The 13201-nt window shown below is 37.9% G+C and overlaps 3 long non-coding RNA genes across 5 annotated transcripts; 1 reads left to right on the forward strand and 2 right to left on the reverse strand.

Moving 5' to 3' along the window:
- Window positions 1-2673: 2673 nt before the first annotated feature.
- On the reverse strand, window positions 2674-4535 carry LOC113668411 (uncharacterized). The gene is made up of 4 exons (XR_016179453.1): window positions 4417-4535; window positions 4081-4182; window positions 3303-3443; window positions 2674-2873 (listed from the first exon to the last, which is right to left on the reverse strand). It is a non-coding gene; the product is annotated as an uncharacterized LOC113668411 (long non-coding RNA).
- A 319-nt stretch (window positions 4536-4854) lies between these two features.
- On the forward strand, window positions 4855-5832 carry LOC113668410 (uncharacterized). The gene is made up of 2 exons (XR_016179458.1): window positions 4855-5199; window positions 5304-5832. It is a non-coding gene; the product is annotated as an uncharacterized LOC113668410 (long non-coding RNA).
- Window positions 5833-7696: 1864 nt separating this feature from the next.
- Window positions 7697-12302, reverse strand: LOC149041351 (uncharacterized). Of its 3 annotated transcripts, XR_016179457.1 has the most exons (6): window positions 11936-12302; window positions 11294-11398; window positions 10543-10683; window positions 9116-10111; window positions 8387-8527; window positions 7697-7880 (listed from the first exon to the last, which is right to left on the reverse strand). It is a non-coding gene; the product is annotated as an uncharacterized LOC149041351 (long non-coding RNA). The 3 variants fall into 3 exon arrangements; XR_016179456.1 differs by lacking the exons at window positions 7697-7880; window positions 8387-8527 and having other exon boundaries at window positions 9936-10111; window positions 11294-11395; window positions 11936-12078; XR_016179455.1 differs by lacking the exons at window positions 7697-7880; window positions 8387-8527 and having other exon boundaries at window positions 9936-10111; window positions 11936-12068.
- Between the last annotated feature and the right edge of the window lie 899 nt (window positions 12303-13201).

A 13201-nucleotide genomic window follows, 5' to 3' on the forward strand; every position in this document is an offset into this window, starting at 1 on the left:
GCAAGAATGACTGCTCCAATTTAGGATATTTTGCAGATAATATATCGCAAGTGTGATCCAAACCCAATCTCTTAATGAACACTTTCTTTAGTAATCAACAGTCAGCCAATCGACAAAATGTAAAAAGAGAAACTTCAGCGTATGCAGTTATCACGAGCCAACTAGGTAGATGTTTCTGATCTTAGGAATAAAAGAGTCACTTCTAGGAATACTATTGTGTGTTTCTTATTCTTGCCGTCTCTGTCTCTGTTGCCGGCACCAATCCCTTCTTGTGCGATTAATCAGAGAGAGCCACTTTAACTTAAACTGCAACATTTTTCCAAATCAATAATACGATAAGGAAAGGGCTTGCTTGACGTTGTATCGGGTTCACGGCGACTAATTGCGGTCGAGCCAACGTTTCTGAGCATAAACACTTTGAAAGGTAAAATAACACTAAGAGTGGTAATTCTCAGAAATTAACCCAACGAGAGTTTGTTGCGGTTAGACAAATCAAAGGGAAAAAATCATGCCGTCTTTACCCGCTAAACCTGTGTCTCCTAAGCAGTGTAAAAACAAACAAAATCGGAGAAATGTGATGGGTATGAGTTTATTTGACCAAGCAAGAGTGGAAGTCCTTCACTTAAACATAACTACTGTTGATAAGAAAGATGTTGACCTTCGTCTTAATTTGATTGATGAAGTGTTTCTGTTGACTAAAAGGTCAGTTCCAAGCTGAAAATAACCCTTCACATTGAGGCGTCCCTTCCTGACTAAACCGATTGTCAAATACCACAACAAACTCTGACATGCAACGTGAAGGCCAGACGTAATCGGCTTCTTGATTTTGTACTTTTGTACGATGCTTTTCCTTCACGTGCGATAATCTTCAATCTCTAACCCACTTTAAAATTTGGACTTAGGAATTGAACGGCGTTTTAATTCCCTTATCTTTTCCACTTTGTCTTCGTATTCTTTTGAATGCTTTATGTTCGCACACGTACTTTTTGTGGGCGATCAGTGAAATGAGGGAACATTTTGGCCTGTTCTTCGCAGGGAAAATTTACACTTGGGTCAGAAGAAATGAACAATATCGCCCGCGTGAATATTTTTATAGTTTGAGAAACATCAAAAAATTGTGATTGCAGGTCCAAATGTGTAGATTGTTTTGTGTGTATCATGTGGAAAACTTATCCATTTGTCTTGATTGAGCTGAATCAAGAGAACGCAAGTTCTCTTGACCGAAGAGATGGCGTAATATGGATTATTACACAAGCGATCTCATCATGATAGCGAAATAGGACTTTGAAGTCTTTCCTTGATGAGTTTGAACAAATGTTTGAGAAAATCGAGTCGAGCCTACGATTCTGCTGCCTCTGGCTTGAGAATATTCTTACATTATAGATTTCACCATTTTGCATGTCATAGTCTTCAGCTCACTTGACTTTCGGGCCAACTGAACTGTGCGTTTACTATTTGCATTTTAAACGACGTAGCTTTAATGGAACGAAAAAAGTGAGAATGGAAGAACGTACCCACGAATGAACTGTTGTACGGTTCAGTTCAGTATCAATTCAAGTAAGATTCCATGACAGCTTTTAAGACTTTGGTTTCAGTCAAATTAGCGGAATAAATCACAGGATCCGGAAAGAGGGAAGGATGGGCCCATGCCTGTTCGACGTCTGAGGTAATTTTTGTAAACAGGAATTCGTTATTTTTCCCTTTTGCAACAGGCAGTGGCGTGAGCCTTGTTCACTTAAACCGGCCGTCATTTATTATAGTGGCACGTGCAGGCCCAACTAATTGACCCATTGTTTGCATCGTTACCTTTCGCCGAAAAGTGTTTGATATGTACTGAGATTTATTCGCTGGCAGAATGCCTTGGTTAACAGGAAACACTCCATTCACAAAGTCACAATTCGTTTTGAAACAAAAGCAGAAACATAAACTGATTGAATTTACAACTTCTTGCAAAATCATGACAAGAATGCAACCATTTCTCTTCTACGGATGAAGCCGAACAGAAGGAATGCATCGTCACTTAAGCAAGATAGAGTGCGCCTCTTCACTAAAGTTCTTGATCTTAGGCACAAGGAACGTGACGGAATGAGAGACTTCGTAATTTTTGCAATGCTCAAAGAGGAGAGTTCAATGTCGTTTGCCTTGCTGACTAAACCGAAGGTCACCAGAAATATCACACCTGAACACTAAGGTGCAACGTTCACGCCAGACGTTCAATTGAATGCTTTGTTTCATTTTTTAATTGTGCCGTCTTAAGAAGTCGTTAATAAAAAAATAGGGGATACACAGAGAAACTGCCCCATATAAAGAAAGAGACTGAAAGGGAAATTCAAAGACCAGTAACAATGACAATCATATGCTGCCGACAACGGCAATGTTTAAGGCGATTCACAGAAATGGTTAACCCTTTAACCTTTAAGAGGGACAAGCATGTAATTTCTCCCAACAGTATCACCCCTGAATTACACATTAAGGTCATGAGAATAAAGAAGATGGTCACCAAATAAAGAAGCTCTTGATTGTTTAATGAATTCTCCTTGTCAGCACCGTAGAAATTGTATCGAGAACAGTATGGAGAATGTGCATACTGATTTAAGGGTGTGAGGAGTAATTGTTAATTATCGTTTTTCTGTATGAGGGCTGTCAGACTTATACCTGATTGAGATAAACTCATTTAACAAATCAGACACATTTTTATTCTGTTTTACACAAATTGATTACATGAAGGTGTCGACTTCTCAGCGTCTAAATGCGAAGATCGAACTATGCCTTCTTTGAGCTGTGTCTCAGGTTGCTCTAATTATCAAGAGGCTGTCCTTTCGCTCTCAAGCCTGCTTGTGTAAAACAGCAATACCATCTTCCATTCACAATCCCTGGTTAAAAAAAGTTTTAACTGATCAGTAAAAGCGAAGCAAAGAAGTCGTTGAACAAATCTTAACGATCCTATAACTAATCAACTTTATATAAAAGATAACTTAAGAAGCGTGAAATGCAAAGTCAATTTTACCTTCCTGCTATTATGAGTTTTTTCAACATCGGACGCAACACTTTACGTCGGGAAATACTAAAAGGAGCGAGCCTGATTGATTCTTACGGTCGTTTCTTCATAATGCATATTTCTTTAACTGATACCATCTCTAGCTACTAAATCATAAACTTAAAATGTCGTACTTGTAACAGTTTATCAGTGGCTATGATTGCATATGTGACGTGAGAAATAACTTCATAAATATCAATTATCGAAGAATGATCAGTTCCTCATTGAAGCTGAATAAAATAAGGATAAGATCTGAATAACAAACCTAATGTGCGTTTCTCTCTGGAGAAGCGACCACTATTATAGGTTTTCTCTATGTGAGCTCTTTGGTCTCTTGCCTTCCAGTCGTTCCACCAAGCAATTATTGCCTCGTTTTCATAATAATAATCAGAGATACTGTCCAAGGCTAAGAATATTAAAAATAAATGCGTAGATAAGAAACTTGAAAAGTTAATAAAATATTGACGTTATCTTTTCAGAATACCGCAATCATTCGTTTAAAGCAATTCAAGATATATCACTCTGTGGAGTAGTACTGTTTTCAAAGCTAACTATTTCAAACTCTCCTGTAACTCGAACTTGAAGCCTCGTTCCAAAGCTTTCTCAGCAATTTTGTTCTGATTTGACCTGGTCACTAACTCAAACAACAAGAGTCTTTCTCACAAGGTTACCCCTTTAACTCGAAGTAGCATTAAGCGAGAGCAAATAAAGCAAATGTTTATTACGAGTCTCCATCCCCATAATGGCATGGAATGCTCTGTTTCCTTAGTAAAATTCCACCTGCCTCGAATGGCATCTATTTAGACTCGCCGCAACCACCAGAAATCTTTGCGATTTGACATTGTTGTTGCGGTATTTCTACTTAGTATCTGAAATGAACCTGTCAATCCAGTATCTTAATGAGTATTCGATATTTATATGGGAATGAAATCCTGGACAGCAACTGTGTTACTCGAGCAACTATCAACATTTTGTTAAGCTTCCATATAAAAAGACACTCCGAGGAATCTAATTTGCAATCTTCCACTATACTGAGCACCAACCTTTCGTTCCAGTTTCTATCGCCTGGTTTAGAACTGCGAGTCCTGCTTGAGCTCCTGCCATAATGACTGTTCTCTATTTCCCAATACTTCTTACAATTAAGTCTATTGAAAAGATTGTCCAGTGTAATAAATTTCTAAATCAATACCTGCAACCCGCTAAATTAGTAAAAAAGGTATGTGTTTTTACACCAGAAATACGGCGAAGGGTTGTGTTGGGTGAAGGATGAAAGTATAGTCAAGAGCAGCCTAATGCCTGTGTCTGCCATTTATAAGACGAGCAAGTTAGGAGTAGTACTCGAAAATAAAAATTATTACAAAGCAAAAAATGGACCTAACCTTTTACAGCGTCTCCAGTGACCTCCGAATGATTTAGCGAAGTAAGCCGTTCGTGGCTTATAAACTTTCAATCAGGAACTAGATGTCAACATGCCAATCAAATCAAAGATGGTAATAAATGATCGCCGAAAATGAAGAATGGGTGGGCCCATGCCCGTTCGATGTTTAAGGTGATCTTTGAAAACAGGAAATTGTATGCTAAAATAGGAACGGGAAAAAAGAAATACAATACTAAGATTCCACTTAAAACTAGATCTATCAAAACAAGATACTCTGTGCCAGCTCTACTGTGCTACGTGACTTTTCTTATTTTTGAGTAGTTTTATATTTAGTAAAGAGTTGTTCTCATAGAAATGATTGTGAAGATCACCCAAACACTTTGGTATTTCCATCGGTTTTAGATGTTTAGTCAAAGTACAAAGAACAATTGCTGGGCAAGTCTTCGGTGAAAACAAATCTAATGAATTTGCCTGTTAGGACTGGCCACTGCAAAACAATGGCATATTCCTCTAATTGATAATATTGATTTGGCTTTGTATGTCGTACTGATTGACAGAACTCAATAACATCCTTCTAGAAACATTTATTTCCTCATTGGAGCGGATGAACTGAAATGTGAATCATTTCTTAAAATAGTTGAAAATTATGCAATTAAGGGCCGGCTTGTACTTGCTTTATGGTGCAGTTTGATGAGCAGGCAGGTATTCCGGCTGAATAATCCCCTTGCAAAAGTTCAAGACGTTCTTCACGATTGCAACACGGATAAAATCTTTGGAGGGCTTGGTATGTTAGCTACAGCAAAATCTTGTATGTTTCAGCCGCATGCATGGTCACATGTTATTATTGAGTGCTGTCTGCAGTCAGTGAAACGACAATCGTTCTCTCAGGTACACAAGATTTTAAGACAGAATGAAAAGAAAAGAGCGCAAGACTCGCACGCCGGTGGTCTCTGGTTTAAGTCCTGAGCCACGCCTGTACAGAGTGCAGAGCAACAAGGGCTGGCAATTTTCTTCTGGATTCCTTCAAACTGCAAACTTGAGCCAAAAATGAGTAAAGGGTCATACGATTTTAGCGGTTACATCTCGAGCTCACTACCTGATATGACAACTACTTGTTTACTATAGTCACAGCGCGAAACTATTTCAGTAAATATAATTGGAGTGAGGTGTACTTGGCCATAAGGAGCCAATTTTTAAAATTTTTGTAGCAAGAATGACGGCTCCAATTTAGGATATTTTGCAGATAATATATCGCAAGTGTGATCCAAACCCAATCTCTTAATGAACACTTTCTTTAGTAATCAACAGTCAGCTAATAGAAAAATGTAAAAAGAGAAACTTCAGCGTATGCAGTTAGCACGAGCCAACCAGGTAGATGTTTCTGATCTCAGGAATAAAAGAGTCACTTCTAGGAATACTATTGTGTGTTTCTTATTCTTGCCGTCTCTGTCTCTGATGCCAGCACCAATTCCTTATTGTGCGATTAATCAGAGAGAGCCACTTTAAATTAAACTGCAACATTTTTCCAAATCAATAATAAGATTACGAAAGGGCTTGCTTGACGTTGTATCGGGTTCCCGGCGACTAATTGCGGTCGAGCCAACGTTTTTAAGCATAAACACTTTGAAAGGTAAAATAACACTTAGAGTGATAATTCTCAGAAATTAACCCAAAGACAGTTTGTTGCGGTTAGACAAATCAAAGGAAAAAAATCATGCCGTCTTTACCCGCTAAACCTGCGTCTCCTAAGCAGTATAAAAAGAAACAAAATCGGAGAAATGTGATGGGTATGAGTTTATTTGACAAAGCAAGAGTGGAAGTCCTTCACTTAAACATAACTACTGTTGATAAAAAAGATGTTTACCTTCGTCTTAATTTGATTGATGAAGTGTTTATGTTGACTAAAAGGTCAGTTCCAAGCTGAAAATAACCATTCACATTGAGGTGTCCCTTCCTGACTAAATAGATTGTCAAATACCACAACAAACTCTGACATGCAACGTGAAGGCCAGACTATTTGCATTTTAAACGACGTAGCTTTAATGGAACGAAAAAAGTGAGAATGGCAGAACGTACCCACGAATGAACTGTTGAACGGTTCAATTCAGTATCAATTCAAGTAAGATTCCATGACAGCTTTTTAGACTTTGGTTTCAAATTAGCAATATAAATCACGGGATCCGGAGAGAGGGAAGGATTGGCCCATGCCTGTTGGACGTCTAAGGTCAGTTTTGTAAACAGGAATTCGTTGTTTTTCTCGTTTGAAACAGACAGTGGCGTTAGCCTTGTTCACTGAACCTGCCGTCATTTATCATAGTGGCACATGCAGGCCCGACTCATCGACCCATTGTTTGTATCGTTACCTTTCGCCGTAAAGTGTTTGATATGCACTGAGATTTATTTGCTGGCAAAATGCCTTGGTTAACAGGAAACACTCAATTAACAAAGTCACAATTCGTTTTCAAACAAAAGCAGAAACAAAGACTGATTGAATTTACAACTTCTTGCAAAATCGTGACGAGAATGCAGCCATTTTCTCTTCCACAGAAGGAATGCATCGTCACTTAAGCAAGCTAGAGTGCGGCTCTTCACTAAAGTTCTTGATCTTGAGCACAAGGAACGTGAGGGACTGAGAGACTTCGTAATTCTTGCAATGCTCAAATCGTAACATTAAACGTCGTTTGCCTTGCTGACTAAACCGAAGGTCACTAGAAATATCACAACTGAACACTAAGGTGCAACGTGCTCGCCAGACGTTCAATTGAATGCTTTGTTTCATTTCATAACTGCGCCGTCTTCAGAAGTCGTTACTACTTCAGTTTAAATAGAGTGTGAATGTAAACAGAAACTCAGTTAATGACAAATTGAGGGTACACAGAGAAACTGCCCCATATAAAGAAAGAGACTGAAAGGGAAATCCAAAGACCAGTAACAGTGACAATCATTTGCTGCCGACAATGTCAATGTTTAAAGTGATTCACAGAAATGGTTAACCCTTTAACCCCTAAGAGGGACAAGCATGTAATTTCTCCCAACAGTATCACTTTTGAATTACACATTAAGGTCATGAGAATAAAGAAGATGATCACCAAATATAGAAGCTCTTGATTGTTAAATGAATTCTCCTTTTTAGCAGCTTAGGAATTGTGAAAAGAGAACAGTATGGAGAATGTGCATACTGATTTTAGAGTGTTAAGGGTTAACCCTGAAGTACCTTTTTTCTGCATAAGAGCTGTCAGACTTATACTTGATTGATACAAACTCAATTAACATATCGGACACATTTTTATTCTGTTTTACGCAAATTGAGTACATAAAGGTGTCGACTTCTCAACGTCTGAATGTGAAGATCGAACTAAATGATCTTTCAACTGAGTCTCAGGTTACTCTACATATCAAGAGGCCACCCTTTCGCCTTCTAGCCTGCTTGTGTAAAAGAGCAATACCATTTACCATTCACGGTCCCTGGTGAAAAAAAAATTTGTCGACTGATCAGTAACAGTGAAACAAGAAAAACCTGGAACAGATCTCAACGATCCTTTGATTAATGAACTTTTTATAAAGGATGACTTACGAAGCATGAAATGCAGGGTCCATTTTACCTTCCTCTAATTTTGAATGTTTTCAACCGTGGACGTAACGCTCTACCTCAAGAAAACTGAAAGGGACAGGCCGAATTGATTCTTACGGTCGTTTCTTCATAATGCATACTTGTTTCATTCCTTATCTAGCTACTAAATTATAAACTTAAAATGTCGTACTTGTAACAGCTTATCAATGGCTATGATTGCATATATGAGGTGAGATATAACTTCATAAAAATTACTTATCGAAGCAAGACTACAGTGAAAACGAGAGAAATAATTGAGCTATGAATAAATTAAATATTTAGATTTAGGCACAATTTTTTCAAATACGATTAGTTCCTCATTGAAACTGAATTAAATTGGGAGAAGATCTGAATAACAAACCTAATGTGCGTCTGTCTCTGGAGAAGCGACTATGATTATAGGTTTTCTCTATGTGAGCTCTTTGGTCTCTCGCCCTCCAGTCGTTCCACCAAGCAATTATTGCCTCGTTCTCGTAATAATAATCAAAGATACTGTCAAAAGCTAAGAATATTAAGTCGAATGCGTACATTAGAAAGTTGAAAACTAATTAAAAGAGTGACGTTTTCTTTTCAGAATACCGCAGTCATTCGTTTAAAGCAATTTAAGATATATCACTCTGTGGAGCACTACCGTTTTCAAAGCTATCTATTTCGAACTTTCCTGTATCTCGAACTAGAAGCTTCGTTCCAAAGTTCTCTCAGAAATTTTAATTTGTTCTGATTTGATCAGGTAATTAATTAACTCGAACAACAAGAGTCTTTCTCAAAAGGTTACCCCTTTAACTCGAAGTAACGCCAAACGAGAGCAAATCAAACCGATACCACCAGCTTTGAATGGCACATCTTTAAACTCGCCGCAACTACCAGAAATCTTTGTTATTTGACATATTGCTGTTGCGGTATTTATACTCGGTATCTGAAATGAACATGACAATCCAGTATCTCCGTGAGTATTCGGTATTTATACGGGAATGAAATCCCAGACAGCTACTGTGTTACTCGAGCAATTACCAACATTGTGTTAAGCTTCCTTGTAGAAAGACACCCCGAAGTATCTAATTTGCAATCATCCAGTATACTGAGCTCTAACCTTTTAACACCGTGTTTAGAGCGGCGAGTCCTGCTATGGCTCCTGTCATAGTGACTCTTCTATATTTCCCAATACTGTTATCTGTTACGTACTACTTTCAAACAACACGTTTGTTTCCAGAACCTCGTGCTTTTATTACCCATAGTCCCTATCGAATGCAACAACATTACGTTACGGATGACACTATATGATACATACACAACCCTTCCTTTTCTTCTGTTTTTTTTTTTTTTTTTTTTTTTTTTTTTTCTTAAACCTGAACCTGTTTTAACACGGATTGTTTGAAAGGCTCAATTAAAAAAATATAAACTGCGCTGTCCATAGTTCGAGTCGTGAACTACAGTTCATAGTCCTTAAGGTAAGCAGGCGCCTTGAGGTAAGCCTTAAGCGGGTACCTTGGTTTGTTCTTGAGTGCCGGCTCCTGGATGCAACTGCCCCACGTAAAGAAAGAGACTGAAAGGGAGATCCAAAGATCAGTAGCAGTGACAATCATATAATGCCGACAATGTCAATGTTTAAAGCGATTCACAGAAGTAGTTAACCCTTTAACACCTAAGACGGACAAGCATGTAATTTCTCCCAACAGTATCACTTCTGAATTACACATTAAGGTCATGAGAATAAAGAAGATGATCACCAAATATAGAAGCTCTTGATTGTTAAATGAATTCTCCTTGTCTGCACCTTAGAAATTGTATCGAGAACAGTATGGAGAATGTGCATACTGATTTTAGGGTGTAAGGGGTAACCGTTAACTATTGTTTTTCTGTATGAGGGCTGTCAGACTTATACCTGATTGAGATAAACTCACTTAACAAATCAGACACATTTTTATTCTGATTACATGAAGGTGTCGACTTCTCAGCGTCTAAATGCGAAGATCGAACTAAGCCTTCTTTGAGCTGTGTCTCAGGTTGTTCTAATTATCAAGAGGCTGTCCTTTCGCCCTCAAGCCTGCTTGTGTAAAACAGCAATACCATCTTCCATTCACAATCCCTGGTTAAAAATGTTTTTTAACTGATCAGTAAAAGCGAAGCAAAGAAGTCGTTGAACAGATCTTAACGATCCTATAATCAATCAACTCTATAAGAAAGATAACTTAAGAAGCGTGAAATGCAAAGTCAGTTTTACCTTCCTGTTATTATAAGTTTTTTTTAATACTGGACGTAACACTTTACGTCGGGAAATGCTAACGGGCACAAGCCTGATTGATTCTTACGGTCGTTTCTTCATAATGCATATTTCTTTAACTGATACCATCTCTAGCTACTAAATCATAAACTTAAAATGTCGTACTTGTAACAGTTTATCAGTGGCTATGATTGCATATGTGACGTGAGAAATAACTTCATAAATATCAATTATCGAAGAATGATCAGTTCCTCATTGAAGCTGAATAAAATAAGGATAAGATCTGAATAACAAACCTAATGTGCGTTTTTCTCGGGAGAAGCGACCATGATTAAAGGTTTTCTCTATGTGAGCTCTTTGGTCTCTTGCCTTCCAGTCGTTCCACCAAGCAATTATTGCCTCGTTCTCATAATAATACTCAGAGATACTGTCCAAAGCTAAGAATATTAAAATAAATGCGTAGATAAGAAACTTGAAAAGTTAAGAAAATAGTGAAGTTATCTTTTCAAAATACCGCAATCATTCGTTTAAAGCAATTCAAGATATATCACTCTGTGGAGTAGCACTGTTCTCAAAGCTAACTATTTCGAGCTTTCCTGTATCTTAAACTTGAAGTCTCGTTCCAAAGCTTTCTCAGCGAGTTAGCTCTAATTTGACCTGTTAACTAACTCGGACAACAAGAGTTTTTCTCGTAAGGTTATCCCTTTAACTTGAAGAAACACCAAGCGAGAGCAAATCAAACAGATGTTTATTACGAGCCTCCATCCTTATAATGGCATGGAATGCTCTGTTGAAAATTCCACCTGCCTCGAATGGCACCTATTTATACTCGCCGCAATTACCAGAAATCTTTGCAGTATTTCTACTCGGTATCTGAAATGAACCTGTCAATCCAGTATCTTAATGAGTATTCGGTATTTACACGGGATTGAAATCTAGGACGGCAACTGCGTTTCTCGAACAACTACCAAAATTGTGTTAAGCTTCCATATAAAAAGACACCCCGAGGAATCTAATTTGGAATCATTCACTATACTGAGCACTAACCTTTCGTTCCAATTTCTATCGCCTGGTTTAGAAGTACGAGTCTTGCCATAGCTCCTGCCGTTATGACTGTTCTCTATTTCCCAATACTTCTTACAAATAAATCTACTGAAAAGATTGTCCAGTATAATAAAGACACGATTACTTAGTTTAGAAGAAAATTGGTACTTAAAAACCCCTATTGCGGATTGCTGTAATTTACGTTACAAGATGGAGTAACCTTCTGTGACAAACGGCTCTCTAAGTAAAACAATTTTATGTTACAACTTCTCTTTCTCTTTTTTTTAATTTCAATAACACTCCTTGTTTGAAATAATGGAATTTCAACTTAAGCCACTCGTCTGCATGAATTAGTATCATGTTCAGGGTAGTTGACTGTGAGTTGAAATTCCCCCGCAACATAAGTCTCGCTTTGCAAAAATGTAATTTCAGAGAATAAGCGCGCTTTTCAGACGATCATTTCCTAAATCGTGTTAAAAATCTTGTAAATTCTATGTCCAACTTTAAGTAAACAGCTTCCAATCAAATGCTTCGTCAATCTTCTCAACGCTTCAATTATTTCAAATGCATATGTGCATGGTTAAATTTTCCTTTTTCAATCTTGGAAAGTCTCGGAAGTAAGGAGGGTTGAGACACTAAACTTACCTTCTCTCAGTAGAAGAGATCCTCTGTCAAGTTTTTAAAAGCGACCGTTAATGTTTCAATAAAGCGAGCTGAAGTTCACTGAAAGCCCGCTCGTTCTAGTCCACTGGCGATCATGTAATTAGCCGAAGCGTCATAAAACGCAGAATATATTATCGTGTGTAGCGAAGCAGTAAACAAAACATGACAACACAGATCACAGTACATGTAGTCACGAACGTCTTTCACGTACCATATTTTTCAATCTTTTCTGAGCAAACCGTAGCGATACAAAGCGAAACGGAGGGTTACAAGGGACAAAGACGATTGTGACTGAAATAAACCCAGCAGATCCACTCAATTGCAACTTAAACAGACGCCGAACAATCGAAACATTTGAATGAGAAAGCCATCTTCGCAGTAATGGACACTAAGTGAGCAGTAGTCAAAATAAGGCCTGAAAAAAATTCAAGCCTGCAGGGGATTTGAACCCATGACCTCTGCGATACCAGTGCAGTGCTCTACCAACTGATCTAACCGTAAGAGTGATAGTTCTCAGAAATTAAGACAATGACAGTTTGTTGCGGTTAGACAAATCAAAGGAAAAAAATCATGCCGTCTTTACCCACTAAGCTTTTTGCTTTTCCTTGTCGTGCGATAATCTTCAATCTCTTCCCCACGTTAAATAATTGGATTTAGGAACAGAACGGGGCTTTAATTCCCTTATATACTTTACTTTGTCTTCGTATTCTTTTGAATGATTTATGTTCCTACATATACTTTTTGTGGGCGATCAGTGAAATGAGGGAATATTTTGGCCTGTTCTTCGCACGGAAAATACGATTTACTCTTGGGTCAGAAGAAATGAACAATATCGCCCGCGTGAATATTTTTATAGTTTGAGAAACATCAAAAAATTGTGACTGCAGGTCCAAATGTGTAGATTTTTTGGTGTGTATCATGTGGAAAACTTATCCATTTGTCTTAATTGAGCTGAATCTAGAGAACGCAAGTTCTCTTGGCCGAAGAGATGGAGTAATATGGATTTTTACAAAAGCGATCTCATCATGATGGCGAAATAGGACTTTGAAGTCTTTCCATTATGAGTTTGAACAATTGTTTGAGAAAATCGAGTCGAGCCTACGAGATTTCACCATTTTGCATGTCATAGTCTTCAGCTCACTTGACTTTCGGGCTAACTGAACTGTGCGTTTATTATTTGCATTTTAAACGACGTAGCTTTAATGGAACGAAAAAAGTGAGAATGGAAGAACGTACCCACGAATGAAC

The sequence above is a fragment of the Pocillopora damicornis genome, chromosome 8 (genome assembly GCF_964200805.1).
Source record: "Pocillopora damicornis chromosome 8, jaPocDami1.2, whole genome shotgun sequence".
Classification (NCBI taxonomy): domain Eukaryota; kingdom Metazoa; phylum Cnidaria; class Anthozoa; order Scleractinia; family Pocilloporidae; genus Pocillopora; species Pocillopora damicornis.